The 23,955-nt window shown below is 47.4% G+C and overlaps 1 protein-coding gene across 3 annotated transcripts in view; it reads right to left on the minus strand.

Annotated features, from left to right (window-relative positions):
- Positions 1–23,955, minus strand: part of GNG4 (G protein subunit gamma 4) — a 67,688-nt gene that overhangs the window by 36,125 nt on the left and 7,608 nt on the right. The gene's annotated exons all lie outside the window — the stretch shown is intronic.

Genomic DNA, 23,955 nt, shown 5'->3' on the forward strand with positions numbered 1-23,955 from the left:
TTCAGAACTGAAGGAGAGAGCATTTCCCAGACAAACAGAAGTTAGAGTTCATCACCAGCAAAATGGCCTTATAAGAAATGTTAAAAAGTATTTCCTTAAGCAGAAAAGAAAAGGTTATAACCAGAAGTAAAAAAAATTATTACTATTAATAAAAAAATTATTACTATTAATTAAAAGGAAAAAGTGAAAAATAAGAAGAGGTATCGGGCTCTCTGCTCAGCAGGGAGCCTGTTTCCTCCTCTCTCTGCCTGCCTCTCTGCCTGCTTGTGATCTCTGTCTGTCAAATAAATAAAATCTTTTAAAAAAGGATGTAAAATATGTCAAATATATAAAACATGGAGTGGGGCATAAAAACGTAATGCTTTTAGAATGTGTTGGAATTTAAGCAACCATCAACTTGAAACAGACTGCTATATCTCCATACAGTGAATATATGAACCTCATAGTAACCACAAACTAACAATCTATAATAGTTACACAAAAAGTAAAGAAAAAGGAATCTGAGTGCGAAACTAAAAAAAGTCATCAAATCAAGAAGAACTAATTCCTATTCTCCTGAAATTGTTCCAAAAAATAGAAATGGAAGGAAAACTTCCAAACTCATTTTATGAGGCCAGCATCACCTTGATCCCAAAACCAGATAAGGATCCCATCAAGAAAGAGAACCACAGACCAATATCCTTGATGAACACAGATGCAAAAATTCTCACCAAAATACTAGCCAATAGGATTCTACAGTACATTAAAAGGATTATTCGACACGACCAAGTGGGATTTATTCCAGGGCTGCAAGGTTGGTTCAACATCCGCAAATCAATCAATGTGATACAACACATTAATAAAAGAAAGAACAAGAACCATATGATACTCTCCATAGATGCTGAAAAAGCATTTGACAAAGTACAGCATCTCTTCCTGATCAAAACTCTTCAAAGTGTAGGGATACAGGGCACATACCTCAATATTATCAAAGCCATCTATGAAAAACACACCGCAAATATCATTCTCAATGGAGAAAAACTGAAAGCTTTCCCGCTAAGGTCAGGAACACGGCAGGGATGTCCGTTATCACCACTGCTATTCAACATAGTACTAGAAGTCCTAGCCTCAGCAATCAGACAACAAAAGGAAATTAAAGGCATCCAAATTGGCAAAGAAGAAGTCAAACTATCACTCTTTGCAGATGATATGATACTCTATGTGGAAAACCCAAAAGACTCCAGTCCAAAACTGCTAGAACTTGTACAGGAATTCAGTAAAGTGTCAGGATATAAAATCAATGCACAGAAATCAGTTGCATTTCTCTACACCAACAAGAAGACAGAAGAAAGAGAAATTAAGGAGGCAATCCCATTTACAATTGCACCCAAAACTATAAGATACCTAGGAATAAACCTAACCAAAGAGACTAAGAATCTATACACAGAAAACTATAAAGTACTCATGAAAGAAATTGAGGAAGACACAAAGAAATGGAAAAATGTTCCATGCTCCTGGATTGGAAGAATAAATATTGTGAAAATGTCTATGCTACCTAAAGCAATCTACACATTTAATGCAGTTCCTATCAAAGTACCATCCATTTTTTTCAAAGAAATGGAACAAATAATCCTAAAATTTATATGGAACCAGAAAAGACCTCGAATAGCCAAAGGAATATTGAAAAAGAAAGCCAAAGTTGGTGGCATCACAATTCCGGACTTCAAGCTCTATTACAAAGCTGTCATCATCAAGACAGCATGGTACTGGCACAAAAACAGACACATAGATCAATGGAACAGAATAGAGAGCCCAGAAATAGACCCTCAACTCTATGGTCAACTAATCTTTGACAAAGCAGGAAAGAATGTCCAATGGAAAAAAGACAGCCTCGGGGCGCCTGGGTGGCTCAGTGGGTTAAGCCGCTGCCTTCGGCTCAGGTCATGATCTCGGAGTCCTGGGATCGAGCCCCGCATCGGGCTCTCTGCTCTCTCGGGGAGCCTGCTTCCTCCTCTCTCTCTGCCTGCCTCTCTGCCTGCTTGTGATCTCTCTGTCAAAAAAAAAAAAAAAAAAAAAAAAAAAAAAAAAAAAAAAAAAGACAGCCTCTTCAATAAATGGTATTGGGAAAATTGGACAGCCACATGCAGAAAAATGAAACTGGACCATTTCCTTACAGCACACATGAAAATAGACTCAAAATGGGTGAAGGACCTCAATGGGAGAAAGGAATCCATCAAAATCCTTGAGGAGAACACAGGCAGCAACCTCTTCGACCTCAGCCGCAGCAACATCTTCCTAGGAACAAGGAAGGCAAGGGAAGCAAGGGAAAAAATGAACTATTGGGATTTTATCAAGATCAAAAGCTTTTGCACAACAAAGGAAACAGTTAACAAAACCAAAAGACAACTGACAGAATGGGAGAAGATATTTGCAAATGACATATCAGATAAAGGGCTAGTGTCCAAAATCTATAAAGAACTTAGCAAACTCAACACCCAAAGAACAAATAATCCAATCAAGAAATGGGCAGAAGACATGAACAGACATTTCTGCAAAGAAGACATCCAGATGGCCAACAGACACATGAAAAAGTGCTCCATATCACTCGGCATCAGGGAAATACAAATCAAAACCACAATGAGATATCACCTCACCAGTCAGAATGGCTAAAATTAACAAGTCAGGAAATGACAGATGCTGGCGAGGATGCGGAGAAAGGGGATCCCTCCTACACTGTTGGTGGGAATGCAAGCTGGTGCAACCACTCTGGAAAACAGCATGGAGGTTCCTCAAAATGTTGAAAATAGAACTACCCTATGACCCAGCAATTGCACTGCTGGGTATTTACCCTAAAGATACAAACGTAGTGGGGCGCCTGGGTGGTTCAGTGGGTTAAAGCCTCTGCCTTCGGCTCAGGTCATGATCCCAGGGTCCTGGGATCGAGCCCCACATCAGGCTCTCTGCTCAGCAGGGAGCCTGCTTCCCTTCCTCTCTCTGCCTGCCTCTCTGCCTGCCTGTGATCTCTGTCTGTCGAATGAATAAATAAAATCTTAAAAAAAAAAAAAAACAGATACAAACGTAGTGATCCGAAGGGGCACGTGCACCTGAATGTTTATAGCAGCAATGTCTACAATAGCCAAACTATGGAAAGAACCTAGATGTCCATCAACAGACAAATGGATAAAGAAGAAGTGGTATATATACACAATGGAATACTATGCAGCCATCAAAAGAAATGAAATCTTGCCATTTGCGACGACGTGGATGGAACTAGAGGGTATCATGCTTAGCGAAATAAGTCAGTCAGAGAAAGACAACTATCATATGATCTCCCTGATATGAGGGAAAGGAGAGGCAACATGGGGGGTTAAGGGGGTAGGAGAAGAGTAAATGAAACAAGATGGGATTGGGAGGGAGACAAACCATAAGTGACTCTTAATCTCACAAAACAAACTGAGGGTTGATGGGGGGAGGGGGGTTGGGAGGGGAAGTGGGGTTATAGACATTGGGGAGGGTATGTGCTATGGTGAGTGCTGTGAAGTGTGTAAACCTGGCGATTCGCAGACCTGTACCCCTGGGGATAAAAATATATTATATGTTTATAAAAAATAAAATTTAAATTAAAAAAAAGTCATCAAATCAATAAAGAAGAGAGCAAGAGAAGAAGAGAGGAACAGAGAAGAACTACAAAAACAACCAGGAAACAAGGAACAAAATGGCAACAAGAATCAACAATTACCTTACTTTACTTTAGATCACTTTAAATGTAAATGGACTAAATGCTCCAATTAAAAGACATGGAGTGGGGTGCCTCGGTAGCTCAGTTGGTTAAGCAACTGCCCTTGGCTCAGATCATGATCCTGGAGTCCTGGGATCTAGTCCCACGTTGGGGTCCCAGCTCCACAGGGAGTCTGCTTCTCCCTCTGACCTTCTCTCCTCTCATGCTTTCTCTCACTATCTCTCTCTCTCTCTCAAATAAATAAATAAAATCTTTTAAAAAAAAGACACAGAGTGAATGAATGGATAAAAAACCCAAGTCTCAGGGTGCCTCGGTGGCTCAGTGGGTTAAAGCCTCTGCCTTCGGCTCAGGCCATGATCCCAGGGTCCTGGGATTGAGCCCCGCATCAGGCTCTCTGCTCAGCAGGGAGTCTGCTTTCCTTCCTCTCTCTCTGCCTGCTTCTCTGCCTACTTGTGATCTCTGTCAAGTAAATAAATAAAATCTTAAAAAAAACAACAACCCAAGTCTCATCTATATGTTACCTACAAGAGACTCATTTCATATCCAAAGACAGATGCAGCCTGAAGGTGAAGAAATATAAAAAGGTATTTCATGCCCTGGAAATGAAAAAAGGCTGGAGTAGCAATATTTCTGTCACACAAAATGGACTTCAAAACTAAGACTGAACAAGAGACAAAGAAGGACATTAGGTAATGAAAAGCGATCAATCCAACACGAGGATATAACAATTGTAAATATCTACGCACCCAACATGGAAGCACCTAAATACACAAAGCAAATATTAACAGACATATAGGGAGAAATTGACAGTAATACAATGAGAGTAGGGGACTTTACCACCCACTTACATCAATGGATAGATTGTCCACCCAGAAAATCAATACAGAAACCAGTGGCTTTGAATGACACATTAGACCATATGAAATTAACAGATATATTCAGAACATTCCATTCCCCAAAAGCAGAATATACATTCAAGTGCACATGGAACATGTGCAGATCATGTTAGGCAACAAAACAAAGTCTCAAAACATTTAAGAAGATTGAAAGATTGAAATCATTTCAAGCATCTTTTCCGGTCACCGTGCTAAGATTTCATTACAAGAAAAAAAGCCTGGAAAAACACTGACTCATGGAGGCTAAACAACATGCTACAGGACAACCAATGCGCCAATGAAGAAGTCAAGAAGAAAATTGAAAAAAAAATGCCTTGAGATAAGTGAAAATGAGAACACAGTATTCCAAAACCTTTGGGATGTAGACAAGCAGTCCTTACAGGAAGTTTATAGACAAATAAGAAAAATATGAAATAAAATATCTAACTTATACCTCGAGGAACTACAAAAAACTAGAAAAAAAACCCAAAGTCACTCAGTAGAAGGAAAGAAATGGAGATCAGAGTAGAAATAAATGACATAGAGACTAAAACCAACAAACAAAAACCAACAGAAAAGATCAACAAAACTAGGAGCTGGATCTTTGAAAAGACAAGCACGACTGATAAACCTTTAGCCAGATTCATCAAGAAGAAAAGAGAGGACTCAAATGAATAAAATCAGAAAGATAAGTTACAACTGGCATCATGGAAATACAAAGAATTATAAGAGACTACTTACACACCGACATAAAAAAACTATATACCAACAACCTAGAAGAAATAGATGAGTTCCTTGAAATATACAATCTTCCAGGACTGAATCAGGAAGAAACAGAAAATCTGAACAAACTGATTACTACTAATGAAACTGAATTGGTAATCGAAACCCCCAGCAAATAAATGTACAGGACCTGATGGTTTCAGGTGAATCCTACCAAATGCTCAAAGAAGAGTTAGGACCTATTCTTCCCAAAGTATTAAAAAAAAAAAAAGAAGAAGAAGAAGAAGAGGAAGAAAAACTTCCAAATTCATTCTATGAGGCCAGCCTTAACCTGACATCAAAACCAAGCCAAAAAGGAGAGAGAGAGAGAATATTATAAGCCAATATCCCTGATGAACATAAATGCAAAAATCCTCAAAATATTAGCAAACCAAATTCAACAATACATTAAAAAGATTCACTAAGACCAAGTGGGATTTATTTCAGGCATGCAAAAATGGTTCAATTATTTGTAAATCAGTGTGTGATACACTACATTACTAACATGATGGATTAAAATCATATGATCATCTTAACGGTTGCAGAAAAAGCATTCAACAAAATTCAATATCCATTCATGATAAAAGCTTGAAAATACTTTCAAATCTTGACACAAAGGCAGTAATTTTAAGAAATTCTATTTGGAAAACCAAATATGAGGCATTAATTATAGTAAGAATTCCACCTTATGAAGCCATGTTCACTTCTAGGGGCTTAATAGTCTTGGGCACAGACTGGGGGGGTGCACCTGCCAGATCCCACATGTCCCCAGGAAAGAGGTCACTGGAGAGAGAGCCCGACACACAGCCCTAAGTCCCTAGCCACACCTTGGTCCTGAGTTACTATTTCCAATACTGCAGGGTACCTAGTCCGCAGCTTTGCGCTTTGGTCCAATCCCCACAGGTTAAGGGCGCTACAAGTATAAATGTAAGAATGTCACTGTTTTCACCCTAAAATCCTGTTAGGTGCTAGGGCCTCAAGGTGCCACTGCTTTCGGCATAAAAGCTGAGGAGAGGTTCTCCTAGGGTTCACAGCAATCATCTATCGAAGATACATTGTTTTTGAATTGCCACAAAGATTTTATGCATCAAGTCAACATGTCAGAGTGCCCCCCGCATAATGGAGCTTCAAAATAAGGGGGAGGGATATTTCACTGGAAAAGTCATAACCACTCTACTAGCAAAGGCACAGACTTTCTCTACACGTAGAAGCAGAAAACAGTACTTCAGTGTCCCAAGAAGAATTTTGTTTTTTTCTCACGTCACGCCAGGGTAGAGCCGAACATCCTGACCCCTGAGCAGAGAATTAGGAGCTGTCACACCAGGATGCATGGGAAGGCGGTCCCCTCGTTCTCCTCGGTCAGGACAGGGCCACTGGCATCCCAACTCCGGCTTGAACCACGTTGCAACATAAACACTGTGATAGTAGAGCCTGACACATTTTACAATCTCGGTCTCCATTACTCAATTTACATCTTGATTGCCTGATAGCATCTGCCCAATCTGATAGCAGCGCATCACCCCGAGGTTAAACCAGCGCAGGGATAAGGAGATCTCCGAGCGGCACGGACTGTAATGGACATGAGGGACAAGCGGATTCTTAGGAGATCGCTCTGGGTCTGAACGAAGCTGGAGCCCACTGGTCACCAGTCCCCAGGTGACTGCCTGCCTTATCTGTCCCTGATTAAGGTTAAGAAAATTAGAGAAGGTTGGCAGACAGTTGTTATAATGAAGGACATTTGACAGGTTAGTGCAGACTAAACGAGAGAGAGAGAACTCAGGACCATCTTCTCTGGGACCCTTAAGGCTTCCCACTCCCTCATGTACGTGGCCGCTCCAGACATCCTCTAACTGTTTCTTTGGCCTGGCAGATAGAACCCCAAAATTTTATTTGGCAGGAATAGCATTAAAAAGTCTGAGTGTTCTGTTGCTTTTATATCAGCCTTCCTAGAGTATATGAAGTTAATTCTTTCTCTGCCTGCTGGATAAGACAAACATTCATTGCGCACACTGGACCATGCCGTGGGCCAGGGTGAAGATAGTAAAGAAGTAAGACCCGTGTCCTGCGCGTGGCGCCTTATAGTATAGGAAACAGGTACTTTTCATTTTTTCTCAGGGCGACTCTACTGAAGTGGGCAGGTCACTGCCCCGAGGAAGAAGGGGCAGTTGGGAGGTGATGTGATCGGGCCAGTGTTTTGGCTTCCGAGGATGGCTGTAACAAATCACCGCACACTTGGTGTGGCTTGAAACCTACTATTATTTATTCTCACAGTTCTTGAGCCTAGAAGTTCAAAGTCAAGACCATTAAGACCATGCAAGGCCATGTTCTTTTAGAAGATAATAGGGAGAGGATCTTCCCTCTCCCTTTCCTGGTCTGGGGGCTCCCAGCAATCCTTGGCATCCTTGCATGTACACACATCACTTCCATCCACACAACCCCCTCTTCTCCACGTTTCTGTGTCCCATCCTTTTCTTACAAGGGCAACAACCATGTACCGGATACAAGGCCTTCCCTAAGCCAGTATGATGTCATCTTAACTAACTACATTTTCAAAGACCCTACTTTCAGATAAAATGACATGTGATGTTCTCCCCATTCTAGTAGTAATGGGGAGGACACTATTCAACCCAGTATCACCATGAACCCATGTCGTGGCTGGCGTGACAAATTGACCAGGAAATGTGAAGGTAAGAGGATGGTGAAAAGAAATTAAGAGACAAAGAGATGGGGGCAGGAGAAGCACTGAGGATGATGCCCAACAGTACCGATTTTATTCCACATCTTACAAGCATTTATAAGGCAGACCACAATAGAAGGAGTAATACATCAGTACCTAGTCAGATGACCGCAAGTTTCTATAACAAGTTTACATTAACTACAAGCAAACCTCATGATGCCAGGTAGTCTCAGCTAAAGCCATTAGCAAGACAATCAACCAGGGAGTGGGTTATGGGAGGTACAGGAACAACAAGGACCAACTAAGAACTCATGACCCTGACCACATTGTTCCCTTCTGTAGGGAGAGCATGTGGGAAGTCATGTAGGCGAGCACACGACACATAGCACAGACCCTTTCTCAGTGCTACTCAACCTTTCCTGTCCATAACCCTTTATTAAGGCGTCTGGACTTAAAGGGAGACACAAGTCAGGGCCTGGTTTGATCCATGACTCCAACCATGCTGTAGCCTCCAACAAACCCAAGATTTGTGGCTATCGGTCTGTGATGGTTTCTACAAAGCATCACGTGCGTTTTGCTCTTTGTAAGACCTGTAAGGAAACACCTGAGAATGGCATGGTGTTTCATAGCTGGGTGAAAGAAATTCATCTTAGGGTGACGGAAACGTGGGTTGAGAACCAGTCTATATGACAGAATTCATAACTTATACCCATCTCAATTTTACTGCGTCAGGCATGAAGAAATGAGGGAGGGACTCAAACATGATTGTCACCCTCTATTTCGTGCGGGAGACACATCTCACGGCAGTGTATGCAATCAGAGATTCCGGGTGCCACCACAGAAGTCTGTGAAGGGTAGGGGGGCCAAAAGGAGAGGGTGGATCCTTCTTGGGGTGGGCAGGGAGGTGAGAAAAAAAGTGGGAAGGCTCCATACTCAAGGTGAGCCTGGGAAGGTGACTAGGAGCCCACCAGGCAGAGGAACAGCACGGGCGAAGGTAGACAAACAGCACACACACCTGGCATGCTCTAAAAACTGCATACTTCTTTGTTCCTGGAGCCTGGGAGTGCAGGGGTCAGATCACAGAGGGTCTCAAATGCTACTCTGAGGAGGTGAGACTTGTATCAAGCAGGCAGTTATAATCAATTGAAGGGTATTTAAGCAGAGAGGTAATAAGATTGCTTTTACATTTCAGAAAGGTCACTTCAGCCTACTGTGCAGAATGTACCAGAGGTGAAGGAGATAAGCAAGCAGACCAGATTGGAAGCTCCACGAGTCTAGATGAGAGACTCACCATGTGCACTGGGTGCTCTAGTGGAGAGATGAGGTGGGAGGTGATAGGAAACCAGTACCGGGATGGGAGCACACAGGGGATGAAACTAGGATCTGAAGGTTGCGGACGGTGGGGAGGGAAGGGTCTGGGCCTTCTGTCAGGGAGATGGCACCGTACCACTCACCAGGCTCCAGAAGTGAAAGTGGGGTTTGCAGAAGTGTGCGACCACTTCCCATGGGGCAGACTGCACTGAGTGTGACCTCAGGACACTGAAGAGGACATGCCCAGCAGACAGGCGGACGGACAAGGATGCACTTGGAAGTGAGTTTGAGCTGAAGATGCGGAATCGTTTAACTCAGGACTGCAGGGGCACCTTAAGTCCGCTCAGGAAGGGCTCCGAGGAGGAGGGAGCGTGAGCCACAGGTCCGGCCGGCGGGGAGCTAGGCTCAGACCAGCATGGTGGGGCTGGGCAGAGGAAGAGGACTCCCAGCTGATCTCTGCTCGTTAGTCTGCACTTTCAGAATTGTAGAAGGAAAAGATTCAATACCAATAAAGCCAATAAATTATCGGCTGCGGCTGAGACCAAGATGGCTGGGAGACATGCGGCCTTTCTTGAGAATTCCTGGGCCAAGAAGGTGGTGCTGGTCACGTCCTTCACCACTGGGAGCTTCGATGTCACTCTGCTCCCCTCAGCCCCTTCACCAAATAAGCCACATGACCAACCAGGTCACCCCCTACCTACCCAGTGCCCCTGAGATGATGGGAACATGCGCTGTGCACCTGGCCCGCCCTAAGACCCCCCAGGTCCGAGCTTGCAGTGGCTGAAGAAACTGTCACCTCTGGTGACAGGCAGGAGACCCCCTCCCCTATGGCCAATAAAAAGTGAAAAGGGAAAAAAATCCCCCCGAAAACAACAAATTATTCTTTACGGATCAAAGGGCACAAACTTGCTAGGACCCTGACTGGGGCTTCATCAAGTGAAATTCTGCAAAACAGAGACCGAGGAGGTCCCGGGTCAGCACAGGCACCAAACGAGGATGCGGCTGGTGTGGCGAGCACAGTCTTCCGTGAAGCTGTTGGCCGCTGCCACTGGGGAGAGAGTGGGGCTCGCTCTCGGGGAGATGCCTGCAGGGACAGAGGACTATACAGGCTCTGAACTATGCACAGCTGACCCTCGAGCCATGCGGGAGGTAGGGGCGCTGACCTTCCCTGCAACCTGAAATCTGCCTGTAACTCCCGACTTCCCCAGCACTTAAGTACCCACAGCCGACCGGCAGCCAGTGACTAACGCTTACTTTGTATCTTAATGTGTTTTATATCGTATCCTTATAATAAACTAAGCTGGAGAAAAGAAAACATGATGAAGGAAATCATAAGGGAGAGAAAATACATTCACAGTGCTGCTCTGTACTTATGGGAAACAATCTCGCATCAGTGGACCCTCACGGTTCAAACCTGCATAGGTCAAGGGTCAGCCAGACTCCGCACATCGCAAACTGTGTGGTCATAAACGCCCGCACACGCTCGCTGGGTCATGCCCTGTGATCCGGGAAAGGCGGTTCGTGCCAGGTTTTCTGTCCACCTTCCCCAGCTGGATCCTTTTCCACCACGTGCTCAGGTTCAAGTGCAGTTTGCGATGTCAGAGCCCAGTAAAACCAGTGGCTGTCATGAGTCTGGATGCACTGCCTCTCTCCGGGACGGTTTCTCCTGTCCCCCAGCACAGCCCTCTCCCCTCACTCTGGTGGCTCCCTGGAACGTGGGCTCAGAGGTCATGGTCTATCGTGCCCTGTCGGGAAACCGTAATCTTGGCAGACAGACTGAACTAACCAATGAAGACGAGGCCGTTCCGTCCTCTGGGACCAGTTCCAGGAAACACTGTTTCTGAAGACGCCAGAGGCTGGCAACAGCATCTCATCTCTTACCATTCTGTAAGACCACTTACAATGAAATGCTTGAATTTCTAAATAAAATTGTTGAGGTGATATTCACCTGACATGATTACTATTTTGAAGCGAACACTCAGTACGTTCACGATGTTGTGCAAACACCAGCTCTATCTCATTTCAGTACATTTCCGTCACTCCAGAATAAAACTCCGTACTCAGTAAGCGCTTCTCCCCCGAGCCCCTGGTAACAACCAGAATCTGACTGCTCTCTGTCTCAGTGGTTTTGCCTACCTGGACATTTCGTATAAATCAAAGAACTCAACAGGTGCTCTTTTGTGTCTGGCTTATTCCACTAGCATAATGTCTGGGGTCACATTCACCTTGTCGCCCGCATCAGCTCCTCCTTTCTTCTACAGCTGAAGGATGCTCCACAATTTTTGGTCCATCCTTCTTTGATGGATGTCTCTACCATGAGCTGTCTCTACCTTTTGACTATTGTGACTACTGCTGCTTTGATAGGCACATACCTACATTTGTCTGAGTACCTGTTTTGAACCATTTTATGTTCCCTCCAGCAATGTAAGAAGCTCCATTTTTTCCGTATCTTCACCAACATTGTTATTTTCCACTTAGGGGGTGGTTATCGCCCTCCCAGTAGTTGGGAAGTGGCACCTCGTTGTGGTTTTCATTTGTATTTGCCTCATGACTCCTGATGTGGAGAGACTGTTCGTGTGCTCACTGGCATCATTTACTCTTTAAGAATGGTCTTACTGTGGGGCACCTGGGTGGCTCAGTTGGTGAGGTGCCTGTCTCTTGATTTTGGCTCAAGGTCATAATCTCAGGGTCATGAGATCAGGCCCTGCATTGGGCTCCATGCTCAGCCTGGAGTTTATTTGGGACTCTCCCTCTCCCTCCCCCTCAACTCGTGCTCTCCCACTCCTTCTAAAATAAACAAAATCTTTTTAAAAGATGACCTTAACATTAAACTTAAAATTTTATAACAATCTCATGTTTACAAAAAAGCTGCAAGTTCAGCACCAGGGATTTTCTTCTGAACCACTCCAGCGTAAGTTGCCAGCCCGAGTCTCTATTACCCCTCAGCACCATGGGTCTCCGGAAGACAAGGACACTTTCTTACGCAACCACAACACAACCCTCAAAGTCAGGCCAATGTACACTGCTATATCCCTATCAGCTGATCCTCAGACTCCATTCAAGTTTCATAAAAAGTGTCAGTAATGTCCTTCATAGCAGAAGGAAAGCAACTGCAGGCAATGTGGCCTTGGACTTCTGCCTCCAGAACTGTGAGAAAATAAATTTCTGTTGTTCAAGCCACTGGTGATACAAAGCAGACTAATACAGCTCCTCCCTGGTTGTAAGAAGAAAGCCAACTGCCTTCGCTCGGTGCAATGCCGAGCTGACTTACCAAACCTTCAGACTCGCAAGACTACAACAGAAATGGGTCTCCATCTATTCATGAAGGCAAGGGCAGAAGGCCCAGCTGGCCGGCAGGACAGTATCAGGATGTCCCATGAGGGGCCTTCAGAAGTTCTTACTGTGGTTTAGTAGTGTCCAGGAGCCATTCCCAAGCAGTAGCACAGTGCAAGGAGACGACATCTACATGGGTGGGTGTGGGGGCCACCTTGGTACAGAAGACCCCTGCCCACAGAAGCAGTATCTCTTCAAAATAGCTTCCAGGTCCCCACAGGGACATGCCACTTAAAAAAGTTACCAAAACTTGGGAAAGCCCAAAGTGAAGTATCTACAGGGGGTGTGTGAGGTTCATTCATCACTGCTTCCAGTCCATGAGTAGTTTACTATTCGGGGGACATTTTGACCATAAGCAATGTCACCTGACAATACAGTTGACATACATTGTCTTATCTGGTTTCCAGGGTGTCATAGGTGGGCAGAAAAATGCCTTCTTCAAGATGCTCATGTCCTAATTCCCAGAATCTGTAAGTATGTAACATGACAAGGAGGAAATAAGAGCGGATGGAATTAAGGTTGCTAATCAGTGGACATTAATATAGGGAGGTTAGGGATGCCTGGGAGGCTCAGTCAGTTAAGTGTCTGCCTTTGTCTCAGGTCATGATCTCTGGGTCCTGGGATGGAGCCCTGCATCGGGCTCTCTGCTTGGCAGGGAGTCTGCTTTTCTGCTCGTGCTCCCTTTCACTCTCAAATAAATATGATCTTTAAGAATAAAATAAAATAAGGAGGTTACCCTGGATTATCTGGGTGGGTCCAATGTAATCACAAGGGTTCTTACAAGAGAAAGAGGGAGGCAGGAGAGTCAGTGTCAGAGTCCGAGATTTTAAGGTGCTACATCTGAAGATGGAAGAGGGCCATGTCTCAAGGAAGGTAACCAGCCTCTGGAGGCTGGAAAAGGCAAGACAGAAACAAATGCACTTCTGACAACACCTTAATTTTAGCCCAGTGAGACCCTTTTCAGATTTCAGACTTCTAGAACTATAATACAATAGATGTGCTGTTTGAAGCCACTGACTTAATTAGCTACAGCTGCAATGCAGGGTAGCAGAGCCAGGAGGTTAGCAAGGCTGGGTTCTCACGCAGCAGGGGGAGAGGGTGTATGACCCTTTCACACATACCGATATATAGCTGGACCCTCCCTCCCTCCTCCAGCTCTCTCTCCTCCTTTCTGGCTCTCTCCGACTGTATTAGACAGCTCTGGCTGCCATAACAAAGAATCACAGATTTAGTGGTTTATGCAACAGATGCTTATTTTCTTACAGTAGGAGAGGCCACAAATCCAGGGTCAAAGTGTTGGCAGGTTGGTTTCTTCTCAGGTGCCTCTCCTTGGCTTACAGATGGTTGCCTTCTTGCTGCGTCCTCAAGTGGCCTTCCCTCTCTGTTGGTCTGTGTCCTAATCTCTTCTTATAAGGACACCAGTCCCATTGGATCAGGGCTCATCTGCATGACCCCATTAATTACCTCTTTCAAGGCCCAGTTTCCAAACAGGGTCACATTCTGTGACATTCTGTATTTGGTGGGAGACACAATTCGCCCATAGCACTCCGCCCCCTGGATCCCCAAAGTTCATGTCTCTCTTACATGACAAGTAAACTCACCCCATCCCAACAGCTCCAGAGTCTTAATCTTACTCCAGCACCATCTTTAAATCCAAAGTGTCATTTAAATCACATGTGGGCTCCAGGCCTCCTCCTGATCCTTCTTTTCTATCTGTTTGTCTTCTAGATCACTAATTCGATCTTCTGCCTTGCTTACCCTAGCTGTTAGAGGATTTTGATTAGATTAGATCTCAGTGATAGCCTTTTTAACTTCTGCTAGATCAGCTCTCCCTTCCGCCCTTAGGGATTCTATGTTGCCACAAATGGTCTTCTCCAACCTAGCCATTGCCTGGATAATTGTTACCCTGAATTCCCTTTCTGACATATTGTCTATGTCCATATGTAATAATTCTGTGGCAGAGGTCACAGTCTCTGAATTCTTCCTCTGTTGGGAGTTCCTCCTCCTAGTCATTTTGGTGAGACGTGGTTGAGGGGATTTGTAGCTGAAAATATCCACCACGATCCAAGAAAAAAAAATCACGTGTGGGTGAGACGTGAGGTATGATTCATCTTGAGGCAAAAACTCCAGTCCATGGGGTTTACTCCATGAAATCAGACAAGGTATCTGTTGCCAAAACACAATGGTGGCCTACGATAGATTTTTTCCATGCTGAAAGGGAGAAATCAGAAGGAAGAAAGGGGCCATGGGTCCCAAACGAGTCCTTTGAAAGACAGTGTAGTACTTCAGACCATGTCAACTCCCATTTTGACGTGACATTATTTCAAAAGAAGAGCTATTTTTACAAGGCGGGAAGTGTCTGATTGTCAGAGCAAAATGACACATCTGAATTTTCCATGTAACTTTTAATTGAGAAAAGGACAAGTGCTGTCATATTTCAGTGCCTACCATTATTCCAGAATAATGCATTTTCTATAAACATTCCTCGGCAAGCTACTCATCTGCACATTCCTGGAGAATTAATCTTTTTTTTTTTTAAAGATTTTTTATTTATTTATTTGACAGAGAGAGAGCACAAGTAGATGGAGAGGCAGGCAGAGAGAGAGAGAGGGAAGCAGGCTCCCTGCCGAGCAGAGAACCCGATGCGGGACTTGATCCCAGGACCCTGAGATCATGACCCGAGCCGAAGGCAGCAGCTTAACCCACTGAGCCACCCAGGTGCCCGAGAATTAATCTTTTTAAAGAAATAACAAGTTTGTGTTCCAAAGGATCAGGATTTTACGTTACATCTTGTGTGCGACTGTGTGTAGGGATTTATTTCCCATCTCATTTGCTTCCTGCTAGATTTTTAGTAGTAAGACAGACCACACAAGCCTGCTCTGCGGTCTGCAGCTCCATCCCGGTCCCTCTCACCTCCAGCCACCTGTTTTTCGTCGTGATCAAGATTGCGATTTGCAAACAGGCTCCTAAACGCTTCAAGGAAGACTGTGAGTAAACCGGCTCCTGGAAGATCCGTAACACACGGCTGACTTTCCGGAACCGTGGCAAGAGCTGGCTTTGAGAGTAGCTCCCAGGAGGACCCAGAGCCCGCCGAGGACCCAGTGCGGGTGGGGCTGCCAGGCTGCCGAGGAAGGAATTACCAGACGGCAGGGGAGGGCCCCATGTGGCAAAGGTGTGGGGGATCTTGGTGAAAGGGATGGGGACTGATCCCTTCCTGTGACCTCCACAAAGCTACAGGCCTGTCCTCCCTTCCCTTGTCTCTCTCCGGCCCAGGACACTACTTCTCTTTCCCACCTTCCCAACCTTCTCTTGCAACCTTTTCAATCTCTTTAACAAAAAACCAAAATATATTGTTCAGAGCAGTTTCACAGCAAAACTGAGCAGGGAATACAGAGATTTCCCCCCATGCATGGCATTCCCCACCAGGCACGGATGCACCGTAACCACACAGAGCCCACAGATCACACTGTCGTTCATTCCTGGTGCTGTGCATTCTGTGGGTTTGGACAAATGTATAATGACAGGTCGAGCCATCGTTAGAGTGTCCTACACAATAGTTTTACTGCCCTAAAAATCCTGAGGGTCAGGCATAATTATACCTGCCCCATGGCGCCGTTCTTAAGATTAAACAAGGTAATGTGACTGAAAGGTCTAGAAAACCAGCTGGCACGGTGTGGGGGGGCCATCAGTAAGTGGCCGTTATCAGCAGGATGGAGGCAGCCAGGAGCAGGCTGCCGGGGCTCTTGGGGTATGGACTGTCTGCTTTCCCCGGGACTCTGCCGGGAACTGCAAGCCTTCTGGGTATGTTAACACGTAAGGGAGAGAGGCGCCTGGGTGGCCCAGTCGGGGAGCATCTGCCTTTGGCTCAGGTCACGATCCTGGGGTCCTGGGATCAAGCCCCACATGGGGCTCCCCGCTCAGCGGGGAGTCTGCCTCTCCCTCTCCCTCTTCCCCTGTCCCTCATTCGTGTTCTCTCTCAAACAAATGGATGGAATCTTAAAAACAACAACAATCATGTAAGGGAGAAAGCTAACCGCTTGGAGTAGAGTGAGGGAAAGAAACCCCAAATCCATACCTTCGGACACGAGCGATGGGATGGCACTCACAGCTGCTGACCTACACCTCACCCGCTCACGTTCAAGGAGAGGCAGGGGTGGTAGGTTAAGGAGCAGACACACTCGGGAGTCTTTGGCTTTTGTTTCCAAAGCCTAAGCCTCGTGTGGGAAAGAAGTCGTGTTGTAGGGCGGCTGCAGAGCAGGAAGGGAGGAGCTGCCCCGCGACCAAACGGCGACACTCTCCAATAGCCCAGGGTGGCTGGGGGTGGGGGCCCGAGTAGGGCATGGTGGGGGGGGGTGGTTCCTGGAGGAGACTGTTGTGCCCCCAGGCAGGACCTGAGACCACCAAGAGCCACTAGCCTCAAGGGCCGTACCCAGCTGATGGGTTCTCACAGTCACCTGGTCCTCGAGATGCCTCAAGGACCAAGGGGGCCCCTCTGCCACACCCCGGACCTGCCTGAGTTCCGGGGAATCACCGGGAGGCTGGGGACGGCTGGGGACTCCCGAGACAGGAGTGCCCTGCCGGCCGGAGGGATGGACGCTTCAGCAAAAGACGAGTTACGGGAAAATCAGAAAAACCCGTTGCTCCCCCACACCCCAGTCTGGGGAGTGGGATTCACACCAGCCTGTCCATGCGGCCTCCCCCGCGCCGGCCGGGGTCCGGGTTAAGGAGGCTCCCGCAGCAGCCCCGGCTGCCCGTCCGCTTCACGCAGCTGCTCCCTCCGCTGCCGTGACAGAGGCCTCAGCCCTCTGTGATTCTGGGGCCTCCGTGCAAGTCCCCCGGTCGGAGCGCCGGGTCCCAGCACTTCGGGGTCCGGCTCTCTGCAGCTCACCAGTCACTCGTGACCCAGCCGCCTCTTCGGAAGCTTGTTTCGTTGGAACCTTCGTGACTGATGGTGCGGCAGCGGGAGCACCCCCAAGTTCATTACTGAACCGGCCCCCCACGGAACTGAGCAGGACCGGGAGGCGGCCGGGCAACCCCTCCAATGGAATTCGCGTTTGCTCTACTTGGACGTGCAGAAGTTTTAACACCTGCTTGATGTTTCATGAGTCAACCTGACGTTTATACAAGACAAGAGGAGGCAGAGGCTCAGATACTTTATTTCTGAATCCACATTTTAATGTAATGTAATTTCTTCCGAAATGTCAAATATACGAGAGGCTTTTGAAAAATTGGTACCAAGCTTCCTCCGTATGATATTCAAAATTAAATAATTCCAATCCCAACTCAGAGTCGGCTGCCTGCCCTGGCTTGTAGGTGCCTGAACTTTGCCACTGTCATCTTTTGCTTTCGCTAGTTGTTCGCCAGCCCGACTCCTGCCGGTAAAAGCTGCCTCTGCTCATTTTCAGGGTCTCATTCAGACGCTACCACCCTCTCAAACAAAACTTTCTTAAGCTGGCTTGCCCCCGTGGCCCCTGGAGCAGAGCGCCACTGCCCATCACTGTGATGCTTCTAGGCTTTCCGTTGTCCTCACTGCCTGAGACCTCGTACTCTGGTACTCAAGTAGTGGTGAATATGTGTTTTCTTCCTTCCTAGACTGCCAACTCTTTGAGCACAGGATATTTGTTAGGTTCATTTTTTTTACTTTTTAAAGATGTTTATTTATTTATTTGGCAGAGAGAGAGCGCGCACGCACAAGCAGGGGGAGCAGCAGGCAGAGGGAGAAGCAGGCTCCCCACTGAGCAGGGAGTGGACGCGGGACTCCATCCCAGGACCCCAGGATCATGACCTGAGCCGAAGGCAGATGCTTCCCCATCTGAGCCACTCAGGAGCCCTTTCCCTTTCTTTCAAATAGGACAACAGTTAAGATATTTGAGGTCCCCTTTCCGTCACCCTAACTTCGCGTAAATCAAGCACACACTCTTTATCCAAAAGACCAAAGAATTCTCTTGTGAGAGTGTTTCAAAACGATCCTCAAACCCCCAGCACCTGAAAGCTGTCAGATACACACCTTCAGAGCACGGCAAGTGCTTGACTTTGCTGTTGAGCACAGCAGACCAAGGTCGGCCAAGGCCACCTCTGTGGCGGGGTCCGCAGAGCAGAGGCCCTGTCAAGGCAGAGCCAACAAAACCAGGCGTTTTGTCCTGGGGATTCTGATGGCTGAGATGCCAGTGTGAGGCCCCGGGGGTCTGCCTGTCATACACGAGAGCCACCCGGAGTGGTGTGGGCACAGCCCAGCACCCCTTGGGAAGCCTGGCCCGCCCACTGTATGGGAGAGGAGATCTGAACTGCTGTCATAGCCAGCCACCCGCCGCTCTGTGGGCTGGACGCCTCGGTCACTCAGCACTCCTGGACGCAACAGACCACAGCCCGACCCTCACACCCCCAGGGGAGGCACCCCAGGATGCTCCCATGACTTCTGACTTTACGCGATCTACACCTCCCGTGCAATTCCTGTCTTCTCATTCTTCTGAAAGTGGTGACGCAGGAATTACTCCTCAGCTGACCAAATGATGGCACCGACAGGCATGAAAACTTCAATCCGGGGCCGTGTCCCATGAGTTTAAGAGAACCCCTGAGAGGACGCGGTGGACCGCAAGCCAAGAGGGTCCGCGGGCTGCGGGGAGAGGCCAGCTCCTTCCCCGCGGGAGAGCATCTCCTGCAGGCAGGACTCCCGGGTCAGACTTCTCAGCTTCGTGCAAACCCTGCACCTTCTCTGCAAACCAGCTACCAGACCGAGTCCAAGAATCCTCCTTCAAGCCAGGTAGGAGCAGTCAGAATGCTCCGACGCTCGTTCTGGGGACAAAGAGTTTGGAAAAAGAGGGTTTTATTTTTTGTTTTTCCAGATAGGAAGGGTGGCTGAGAAGCCAGGAGATTTACTTCTAATCCCATTTCAAGTTTTGTTACTTGTCTGACTGCGAGCAAGTTTCCGTCCCTGCATTTCGGGGTTCCCTTTGTAACAGTCTGTCATTGTCCGCAAAAGAGCAGAGTCAAGTACGATGCCTCAAGCAGGAACAAAACCAACAAGACAACTTAGCAAATACATGAAATCTGAGAAACTGTCTTGACTTTTTTAAAGATTTTACTTATTTATTTGACAGACAGAGAGAGAGACGGACAGAGAGCGCACAAGCAGGCAGAGCAGCAAGCAGAGGGAGAGGGAGAAGCAGGCTCTCCACTAAGCGGGGAGCCCGATGCGGGGCTCGATCCCAGGACCCTGGGATCATGACCCGAGGTGAAGGCAGCCACCCAACCAAATGAGCCACCATGGCGCCCCATCACTCGACTTTCTGAGAAAAGATAACAACCTCATGGCTTGATCATGATGAAAAAACAAACAAAGAAAATTAGTCACAGAGTTTTCATTCTAGTTCAGGAGTATTTATGACCAAATGACTGCTCAGACACCTGTCTTCAAAAGAGAAAGGAAGCCTGACCTCAGAGGCCGTCACCCACGAACGCTGCTGATCATGTGTTACAGACGTTAATGGATCTCTCCAAGGTGTTTATTCATATTTTGCAGACTGACTTGTGAGCTATGCACGGAGGAGAATGTTTTAGCAGCAGTGAAGAAAAAAAAAAAAAGACACATTAAATAAGTCTGAAAGTGATCTGGGTATTTTCCAGAAAAAAAGATAGAGTCTGATGTGAGTTTTTCTTTAATGCACTGGCAGCCTGTTGATGACCTCTGCAAAGTAGTTGTCTGGGGTGACTGTCCCTGAGCGGTACAGGTGAGGGTGGCGAGTGGCTGGGCTGTGGCTAGAGGCAAGTGGAGAGAAGTTCTACCTTTCCCAATAGCCAAGGAAGCCGTGGACCGTAGGATCTGTTCACTGACCCAATCGCGGCGCATTACGACCCACCCCTAAATGCAGCACCGGCACCGGAAGGCTGTCTCTGAGCAAGACAGTCTGCCTGGGAGGCTGGCCCTGGCTATTTCTCCTTTGAGCCAGAAGTCAGCATGTTGTTGGCAAGAGGCACCTGAGAAGGGAAAAGTCTAATGAAGATAATAAGGCTTTAAGAAGCAGGAAAAACATACACACGGTCCAGCTCACCCACAAAGTTTCCATAAGATGCAAAGATGAGTTCCCAAATCTGAGATGTAGCAAAAACATCTTCTCTCCCTACACGGAGAAGACCCGTCCTCTGGAAATCCTCCAGCCAGGTCCCTGCAGAAGGAGTAAGGCTGCTTAGAATTCTTCAGCTCTGAAGCCAGCAGCTGATATAGGAACGCAACGCAGAAAAAGGTAGAGAGCAAATAAATGTGCGGTATTTTAGAAAATCTACCATAACATTTGTTAATGAACCAAAGACTGCTCGAAACGGAAAGGATTTCACAGACTAGGGATCCAGTGGTTTTAAAGCATAAAGGTCTCTTCTAAAATTAAAAAAAAAAATGTAGCCTCCCTATGGTAGTTCTTTTAGTATCTATCGACTCAGAAGATTTAGAGTGACATAAAGAGTTCAGGAATACACTCAAATTCATGTCATCTTCCTGATCCCAAGGATGTCACACACACTTGCAGATGAGCAGTAGATGAGCATCTGACATTGCACGTTCAGTCTCCACGGGGCTCCTGGGCTGGACCTGGACTCAGAGACCTCTCGCAGTCACTCTGGGGACCCCCTGGCAGAAGCTAAAGCCTTTAGCTGGGCAGCTAGTGGTGGAGAAGCTGGCAGCTCCACACTGCCAGGGGACTCGTGGGTCAGAGCTGGGGGCCCTCTCTCTGGGGGACCCTGCGGGAGGGTCTTTCCCTTTACTGTGTAGGAAAGCCCACCAGACGAGGGAGGGGAGAAACCGGCGCTCTGTGCAGCAAGATGATGTCCTGACGTATCGCTCTGTGCTTTCTCTCCCTGTGCTCCCTTGTCTCCCACCCGTCCCCTGCCAGCCAGGGGACCCACGTTGCCTCAGGGGGGACTGGGATTATTAAAGCAGGAATACAGAAAGACAAGGAGGCATTCTGCTTTTTTCTTTCAAAGCAGGTTTCAAAAGCCCTCTTGGGGGACATGTTTTGGATGCCAGAGATTTTGATTTATGTGAAGAAGGCTTACGGAAAGGGAGGGCCCCGAGGACACCTAGAAAGAAGAGAGAGAATGGCCAGGATTCACCTGTTCCTAGGACACCTGTGCTGGGAGACGCTCGGCCAGCAGTGCAGAGTAACTCCAGAGCCCGGGGGATACCTGTGGGAGGCGAGCAGCTCATGCTGGGAGGCAGGCCTGCCCTCCCTTTGTCTTCATCACACAGGGAGCCCATGCTCGCTGCAAGCTTGTGCTCACTCAGGGTCACGTCCCCAAGCATTATCCCTGTGGGTCCCCTGCAGGATGCCCACCTGTGCCCCGAGACACTGGTGAGCCTCATCCAAGCTATGCCCTAGGGTGCGCTCATGTCAAAGGCCTGGGGGGGTCTCACGCGCTCCGTCCAGCAGGTGGGGCCACGGATAGGTGGTGATGGTGCGTGGATGCCCCAGCATCTCATTTCTGTACTTGGGAGGGGCACCCCTGACCTGGAATCTGGAAACCTATGGCCCCGAAAGGGTGTCTGAGGCCATTTTCCACCCAAGAGGCAGCAGAATGCAACTGACGTATAGAAGCCCCGAGTTTCTTCCTTGGCTGCTTACACTTGAGGCTCAGTTTCTCAGTCAAGAATGGGGATAAGCATGCAGGCCTCCCAGCGCTTCTGGAAAGATCAAGTGGACAGGTCACAGGAATGCTTTTGGCAAAGCACAAGACGCCAATCAAATGTTTGCGAGGGCTCCCTCGAGAGTCTAGGCAGTGTCTGTGAGATACACGAAATACGACTTCAGCAGACATAGCTGGGGTAGTGGTTCCAGGAAGCATTACTGCGCTTAATATTTAAAAAAAAAACAAAACACAAAACTTGAAACACTGTCTAAAAATTCTTCCAACCACTTATTTCAGTCAAAGACCGAGGGGTGATGATGCTTTATGTTGAAGGACCCCCAATATAAAGAACTGTCTATGTTAAAGAATTAGAACGGATGAGAGACGCCCGAGACACAGGCAGATGTTTGGAGACAGGAGAATCTAATATGCACAGGGACGCTGTATTTAACCAGAGTGTCCCCTCACCGCCAGGCCATCGTGCGCTTTAAAACCACACGATGATGGAGGAAGGCGGAGGTGTGCATCAGCACACAGCTCGGGCTGCACATGGCGTCAGGTGGAGCGGTGTGAATAGGGACGGGGAGTTTGCCTCGCCTCCCGGGTAGGGGCACTCACGGTCAGCATGGACGTGAGCAAACCTCTGGAAAGGAGCTCGGGCAAAGAAACAGCAGAGGCTACCCTTCCCCTCAACCAAAAAGGACCTAGGATCCAGCTCCTGCCTGCCTGCCTGCCTTGTTGGGTTCATCTCTGGAAGCTCCCGGGTCTCCCGACCATCCTTTAGGCAGGACACGGGCAAGAGGGAGCCAGTGCAGGATCTGGAGCCAAGAGGCTGAATTTGGAATGCTGGATCTTCTCCTTGCTTGCTGTGTGACCATGGGGGCAAAGTACTCAGCCCCTTGTTTCCTTTGGCTGTAAACCAGGAAGAGTCAGTATGAGCTTCCTATGGCTGCTGCAACGGAGGACAACAAACTTATGGCTTCAACAACCCAAATCTGTGATGTGAGAGCTCTGGTGTTAGAAAGCACACTGTCCGCAGGGCTGCTAGAGGCTCCAGGGAGGGTCTCCCTGCACACCTTGCTCACAGCCCCTCCTCCACCTTCCAAGCCAGCAGCCCAGCATCATCGTCCCGTCCCTCGGACACCGCCGTCCTCCTTTTATAAGGAAACGTGATTACATCGGATCCACCAAATAATCCTGGATACTTTCTCCATCTCAAGCGTCTTAACCACATCCACAAAATCCCTTTTGCTCTGTAAGTTAACACAGTTACAGGTTCCACTGTGGCCATCTTTGCTGTTGGGGGCACTGTGTTTCCTCCAACCATAGTTGCCAAGGCATAAATACGTATGAACATATTTATTTTTTAAGTTGGCTCCATACCCAGTATGGAGCCCAACACAGGGCTTGAACTTATGACCCCGAGATCAAAAAGACCTGAACTGAGATCAGGAGTTGGCTGCCTCGGAAGTGATGGAGCCTCCCAGTACCCCCTTGAGGAAATACACACTTAATACCATGTAAGACACTTAGAGCCTGGCTTGTAGAGGGTCCTCAATAAATGTTAGCTGCTATTATCATTATTTGCTTAAACAAAAACTCGCAGCCTCCAAAGTCTTCACTGTTCATTAGCTGTGACGCAACCCTTCCCTCTGGCCAAGTCC

The sequence above is a fragment of the Lutra lutra genome, chromosome 14 (genome assembly GCF_902655055.1).
Source record: "Lutra lutra chromosome 14, mLutLut1.2, whole genome shotgun sequence".
NCBI lineage: Eukaryota > Metazoa > Chordata > Mammalia > Carnivora > Mustelidae > Lutra > Lutra lutra.